Source organism: Chiloscyllium plagiosum, chromosome 1, assembly GCF_004010195.1.
Source record: "Chiloscyllium plagiosum isolate BGI_BamShark_2017 chromosome 1, ASM401019v2, whole genome shotgun sequence".
In the NCBI taxonomy this organism is placed as follows: Eukaryota; Metazoa; Chordata; class Chondrichthyes; order Orectolobiformes; family Hemiscylliidae; genus Chiloscyllium; species Chiloscyllium plagiosum.
In genome coordinates this window covers 17,502,312-17,508,923 of record NC_057710.1, presented here as the reverse complement: position 1 = coordinate 17,508,923, position 6,612 = coordinate 17,502,312, and positions in this window count along the sequence as shown.

Below are 6,612 nucleotides of genomic sequence, written 5' to 3'. Positions count from 1 at the left end.
GTGCTTCCAATTAAACCTGTTGGACTATAACCTGGTGTTGTGTGATTTTTAAGATCCTGAGAGGCATGGATAGAGTGAATCCATTCAGTCTTTTCCCAGGGTTAGGGAATCAAGGACTAAAGGGCATCAGTTTAAGGTTAGAGGGGAAAGAATAAAAGGGAACCTGAGGTGCACCTTTTTTTCACAGACGGTGGTATGCATATGGAATGAGGTGCCAATGGAAGTGGTTGAGGTGAATACATTAACAACATTGAAAAGGCATTTGGACAAATACATGATAGGAAAGGATTAAAAGGATATGGGCCAAGTGCAGGGAAATGGGGTTAGCGTGGATGGGCATTTTGGTCGGCATGGACCTGTTTGGGCCAAAGGGCATGTCTCTGTGCTGTAGGACTCTATGACACTCTGTCTCTGACTCTATCTCCAATTTGGAAACATTTGGAAATAAAAAAGAAGTGTTCTAACAAAATGAAAAAAAATCTACTTTTCAAGCCCATGTGGTTTTATCCAGTGTTTTTCACAACGGAATGATGGAGTCACTTATGAAACTGAAGGCAGACATTAAGCCATTTGAGTCCATGTCAGCTCCCTGTAGGAGGTTCTCATCTGTCCCATTCTCCAGCTCTATCCATGTAGTCTTGCAAGTTCAGGTGCCTTTTCAATTTCCTGTTGAAATTACTGATCGTTAAGAGTCAAAGTCATAGAGATGTACAGCATGGAAACAGACCCTTTGGTCCAAATAGCCCATGCTGACCAGAGATCCTGAATTAACCTAGACCCATTTGCCAGCATTTGGCCCATATCCATCTAAACTCGTCCTAATCATTTCCCATCCAGATGCCTTTTAAATGTTGTAATTGTACCAGCCTCCTTCACTTCCTCTGGCAGCTCATTTCATACATGCACCACCTTCTGCATGAAAAGTTTCTCTTGAGGTCCCTTTTAAATCTTTCCCCTTTCACCTTAAATCTATGCCCTCTAGTTTTTGAATCCCCTGCCCTGGGGTAAATACCTTAGGAATATACCCTATCTCCACCCCTCATGATTTTCTATGATTTGGAGATGCCAAACCACCTGATGAAGGAGCAGCACTCCAATAGCTAGTACTTCCAATTAAACATGTTGGACTATTACCTGGTGCTGAATGATTTTCTAAACCTCTATAAGGTTACCCCTCAGCCTCTGACATGGACTGTCACTGTTTAAAAAGTTCTTTGTCATGTTCCTCCAATCTCTCTTGCCCAAACTTCTAAAACTATGTCTTCTAATCCTTGTAACATTAGCTAATGAGAAATGTTTCTCTTTACCAACTTTATCTAAACCTGTCATGATTGTGTAAATGCCCCTATCAAAACCCAAACACTTTTGTACATAAAACAATGACCCCCGTTTTTACAACCTAAATTCCCAGGAGTGATAAAAACCAAAAACCGATCCTGGTCCAACCATATTGATGCAATGGTCAAGAAAACACAATGATGCCTCGACTTCCTCGGGAGATTAAGGAAATTTGTCACATCCATAAAGAATCTTACCAATTTGTATAGATGCACCACAGAAAGCATCCTATCCGTATGCATCAGAGCTTGGTATGACAACTGTTCTGCTCAGGAACTTAAGAAACTACAGAGAGTCTGAAACTATTCTCATGATCATTTTTTGAACAAAGCAGACACCACTACCAGAAAGATACTTCCTTCCCCAAACCCTGTCCGCTTTCTGCAGGGACCATTCACTCCATAACTCCCTCGTCAACTCTACACTCCCCAAAAAATTCTCTGCCCTTCTCCAGATATCCCAAATTAATATAGACCCATTTGCCAGCATCTGGCCCATTTCCCTCTAAACCCTTCCTATTCATTTCCTATCCAGTTCCCTTTTAAATGTTATAATTGTAACAGCCTCCACTATTTCCTCCAGCAGCCCATTCCCTACATGCACCTTTCCCTGAAACCATAAGAGGTGCAACACCTGCCCCCGCACCTCCCCACTCACCTCTGTTCAAAGCCCCAAACAATTCTTCCAAATCTGACAGAAATTTATCTGCACGTCATCCAACCTGATCTATTGTATCCGTTGCTCCTGATGTGGTCTCCTCTATACTCTATACTGGGGACACTAAACGTAGGCTCGGGGGTCTGTTCACGGAGCACCTGCTCTCTGCATGCATCAACCAACCCCACCTTCACGTTGCCATCCACTTAATTTCCCCTCCCACTCCCCTGGAGGGTAAGAGGGTAGCTCATTGGGGTTTGGTGGATGCAGGTGGGGAGGGGGGTAATTGTGATAGGTCGGTGGGGAGGGTGGAGCAGATAGGTGGGAAGGAAGATGGACAGGTAGGACAGGCCATGAGGGTGGTGCCAAGTTAGACAGTTGGATCTAGGATGAGTTGGGGCAAGGGAAGATTTGGAAACTAGTGAAGTTGACATTGATGCCGAATGGCTGAAAGGTCCCAAGGTGGAAGATGAAGTGTTCTTCTTCCAGTGTGTGCTGGCTTGGATTTGGGAGTGGAGGAGGCCCAGGACTTGCATATCCTTGATGAAGGGGGAGTTGAAATGGCCAGCCACAGGATGGTGGAGTTGTTTGGTGCATGTATCCGAGAGATGTTCCCTGAAACGTTCAGCGAATTGGCCTTCTGTCTCCCCAATGTAGAGGAAACCACATTGAAAGCGACGGACACACCAGATGGGGTGTTGGGTTGAGGCCAAACAGAAACTGGAGAAACAACACCTGATATTCTGCCTGGGGAGCTTACAGTGATCTCAATATCAACTTCACCAGCTTCAAAGTCCCTCCTGCCCCCTAGGGTTATTCCATATCTAGCCTCCCCCTTCCTCTTTGCCTCTCTGACCTGCCCTGACCTGTCCATCTTCCTACTCATCTATCAGTTCCAACTTTCCCATTGACCAATCACAACCCCCGACCTGCATCCACCTATCAGCATCCCACCTACCCTTCCCTCCAGCCCCACCCCACCCACCCTCTACTTACATCTGGGCTCCTCTCCCCCTCCCCAGTCCTGATGAAGGGTTTCGACCCGAAACATTGACTTCCCTGCTCCTCTGATGCTGTCTGACCCGCTGTGCTCTTCCAGCTTCACATCTATTGACCCTGACTTCCTGCCTCTGCAGCCCTTAATGTCTTCCTCTCTAATATCTTCCCACCCTTTCTAAAATGCAACACCCAGAACTGGACCTAACAGTCCAGTTAAGGTTGAGCCAGTGTTTTAAGTAAGTTTAACATAACCTATCTACGCCCCTGCCTCTTAAATCCAGGACATTGTGCATTTTATTAACCAAATTGTCTTCAATAATTTATGTTCCTATATACCAAATTTTCTTGGCATCAGGTTTCGTCAGCAGGTTTTTGCCACACTCCAGGATAGACTATATCAATCTAAGGCAAGATCTGAGATTTACGCAATGCAAGCAAACAGAAAGCATTCTGATTTTCTCAGCAGCTCCAATCATCAATGTCACTGAGACATGAACCTAAGTATATCAGTGTGAGCTTGGATTTTCTAATTGAATTAAGAGCAGTACCAACCAGCAGGGATACAAGCAGAAAATGATTGCTCTCATGAACACTTCACAAAGCTGCAACTATGTGAGATAATCCAATGAGCTGTTGCTCTCTTAATAAGTAGGTACTTTGTGCCTGCAACTAACTGCCAGTTCATGACTATCAACACTGTTGGAGTTGGCCAAATAATCACTCCCTCCCTGTTTCCATGCAAAATCAACAGGTGACTGTGTTGAACTGATTATAGTGAGGCACTTGCAATCAAGCAGTTGTTTTAAATATTCAAGCCTTAAAATAACTTGCTTGTGGAAAAGACACCCCATGGGTCCGTATCAAATCCTAAACTAGTTTCAGAGTTGAGAGGGAAATAATCCAAGTGCTTTTTCTTTTCTGTAATGTAGAAAGCTCTGGAATTCCCTTTCTCCACCTGTCTATACTCTACCTTCCTCTTTTAAGATGCACCTTAAAATCCATGGGATAGGTACATACCACAGGGCAAGAGTTATAGCTGGGGGAAAGGTAATTATGATGCGATTAGGCAAAATTAAGGATGCATAGAATGGAGAAGGAAACTGCAGAGGATGGGCAGAATTGAAATGTGGAGCTTGTTCAAGAAACAACTACTCCCGGTACTTGATAAGCAGGTACCTGTCAGACAGGGAGGAAATGGTTGAGCGAGAGAGCTGTGGTTTACTAAAGAAGTTGAATCTCTTGTTTCGAGGAAAATAAAGGCTTATGTAAAGATGAGCAGTGAAGGCTCAGTTAGGGCACTTGAGTGTTACAAGTTAGCCAGGAAAGACCTAAAGAGAGAGCTAAGAAGAGCCAGGAGGGGGCATAAAAAGTCTTTGGCAGGTAGGATCAAGGAAAACCCTAAGGTTTTCTATAGCTACGTCAGGAATAAAAGAATGACTAGAGTAAGATTAGGGCCAATCATGGACAGTAGTGGAAAGTTGTGCATGGAGTCTGAAGAGATATGCGGGGCATTAAATGAATGTTTTTCATCTGTATTCACACAGGAAAAAGAAAATGCTGTCAAGGACAATACTGAGATACAGGCTATTAGACTTGGTGGGATTGAGGTTCATAAGGAGAACATGTTAGCAATTCTGGAAAGTGTGAAAATAGATAAGTCCCCTGGGCTGGTTGGGATTTCTCTTAGGATTCTTTGGGAAGTCAGGAAGGAGATTGCAAAGCCTTTGGTTTTGATCTTTATGTTGTCATTGTCTACAGGAATAGTGCCAGAAGACTGGAGGATAGCAAATGTTGTTAACTTGTTCAAGAAGGGGAGTAGAGACCATCCTGGTAATCATAAACCAGTGAGCCTTACTTCAGTTGTGGGTAAAGTGGTGGAAAGGATAATAAGAAATAGGATTTATCATCATCTAGAAAGGAATAATTTGATTATGGATAGTCAACATGTTTTTGTGAAAGGTAGATTGTGCCTTATAAATCTTATTGAGTTCATTGAAAAGGTGTCCAAACAGGTAGATAAGGGTAAAGCAGTTGATGTGATGTATACAAATTTCGGTAAAGCATTTGATAAGTTTCCCCAGGGTAGGCTATTGCAGAAAATACTGAGGCATTAAATGGACGGTGATTTAGCAGTTTGGATCAGAAATTGGTTAGCTGAAAGAACGCAGAGGGTGGTGGTTGATGGAAAATGTTCATCCTGGAGTTCAGTTACTGGTAGTGTACTGTAAGGATCTGTTTTGGGGCCAATGCTGTTTGTTATTTTTATAAATCACCTGGATGAGGTCCTAGGATGGGTTAGTAAATTGGCAGATGGCACTAAAGTCAATGGAGTTGTGGACAGTGCAAAAGGATGTTGCAAGTTACAGTGGTACATAGATAAGCTGCAGAGCTGGGCTGAGAGGTACCAAATGGAGTTTAATGTGTAAAAGTGTGAGGTGATTCACTTTGGAAGAAGTAACATGAATACAGAGTTCTGGGCTGGTGGTAAGATTCTTGGTAGTGTTGATGAGCAGAGAGATCTGTGTCCATGTGCATAGATCCCTGAAAGTTGCCACCCAGGTTGATAGGGTTGTTCAGAAGCCGTACAGCGTGTTAGCTTTTATTGGTGTAGGGATTGGGTTTTGGAGCCAAGAGGTCATGTTGCAGCTGTACAAAACTCTAGTGTGGCTGCACTTAGAGTATTGTGTACAGTTCTGATCACTGCATTATTGGAAGGAAGTAGAAGCACTGGAAAGGGTGCAGGGGAAATTTACCAGGATGTTGCCTGGTATGGAGGGAAGATCTTATGATGAAAGGTTGAGGGACTTGAGGCAGTTTTCATTAGAGAGAAGAAGGTTAAGCGGTGACTTAATAGAGACATACAAGATAATCAGAGGGTTAGATAGGGTGAGCAGTGAGAGCCTTTTTCCTTAGATGGTGTCGGCTAGCACGAGGGGACATAGCTTTAAACTGAGGGGTGATAGATATAGGACAAATGCCAGAGGTAGGTTCTTTACTCAGAGAGTAGCAGGGTGTGGAATGCCCTACCTGCAACAATAGTAGACTCGTCTACTTTATGGGCATTTAAATGATCATTGGGTAAATATATGGATGATAATGGAATAGTGTAGGTTAGATGGGCTTCAGATTGGTTCCAGAGGTTGATGCAACATTGAGGGTTGAAGAGCATGTACTGCACTGTAATGTTCTATGTACCTCATCGATCGCACTTTTGGTCACATGTTCTAATTACTCTGTGTGATGGCGTCAAATTCTATCTGACAATGTTCCTCTTGGCTTATTTCTATCATAAAGATATATTGTATAAAAGACAGTGCTGCTGTTGCTGAGGCTCTTTAGTCAACTTTTTCCAAATATTCTCTTGAGCTGGTTCATTAAAGGAGTTAACTAGATTGCCAAGGAGGAGAAAGTGAGGACTGCAGATGCTGGAGATCAGAGCTGAAAATGTGTTGCTGGAAAAGCGCAGCAGGTCAGGCAGCATCCAGGGAACAGGAGAATCGACGTTTCGGGAATGAGGAAAGTTTGTCCAGCAGGCTAAGATAAAAGGTAGGGAGGAGGGACTTAGGGGAGGGAGGTCGGAAATGTGATAGGTGGAAAGAGGTCAAGGTGAGGGTGATA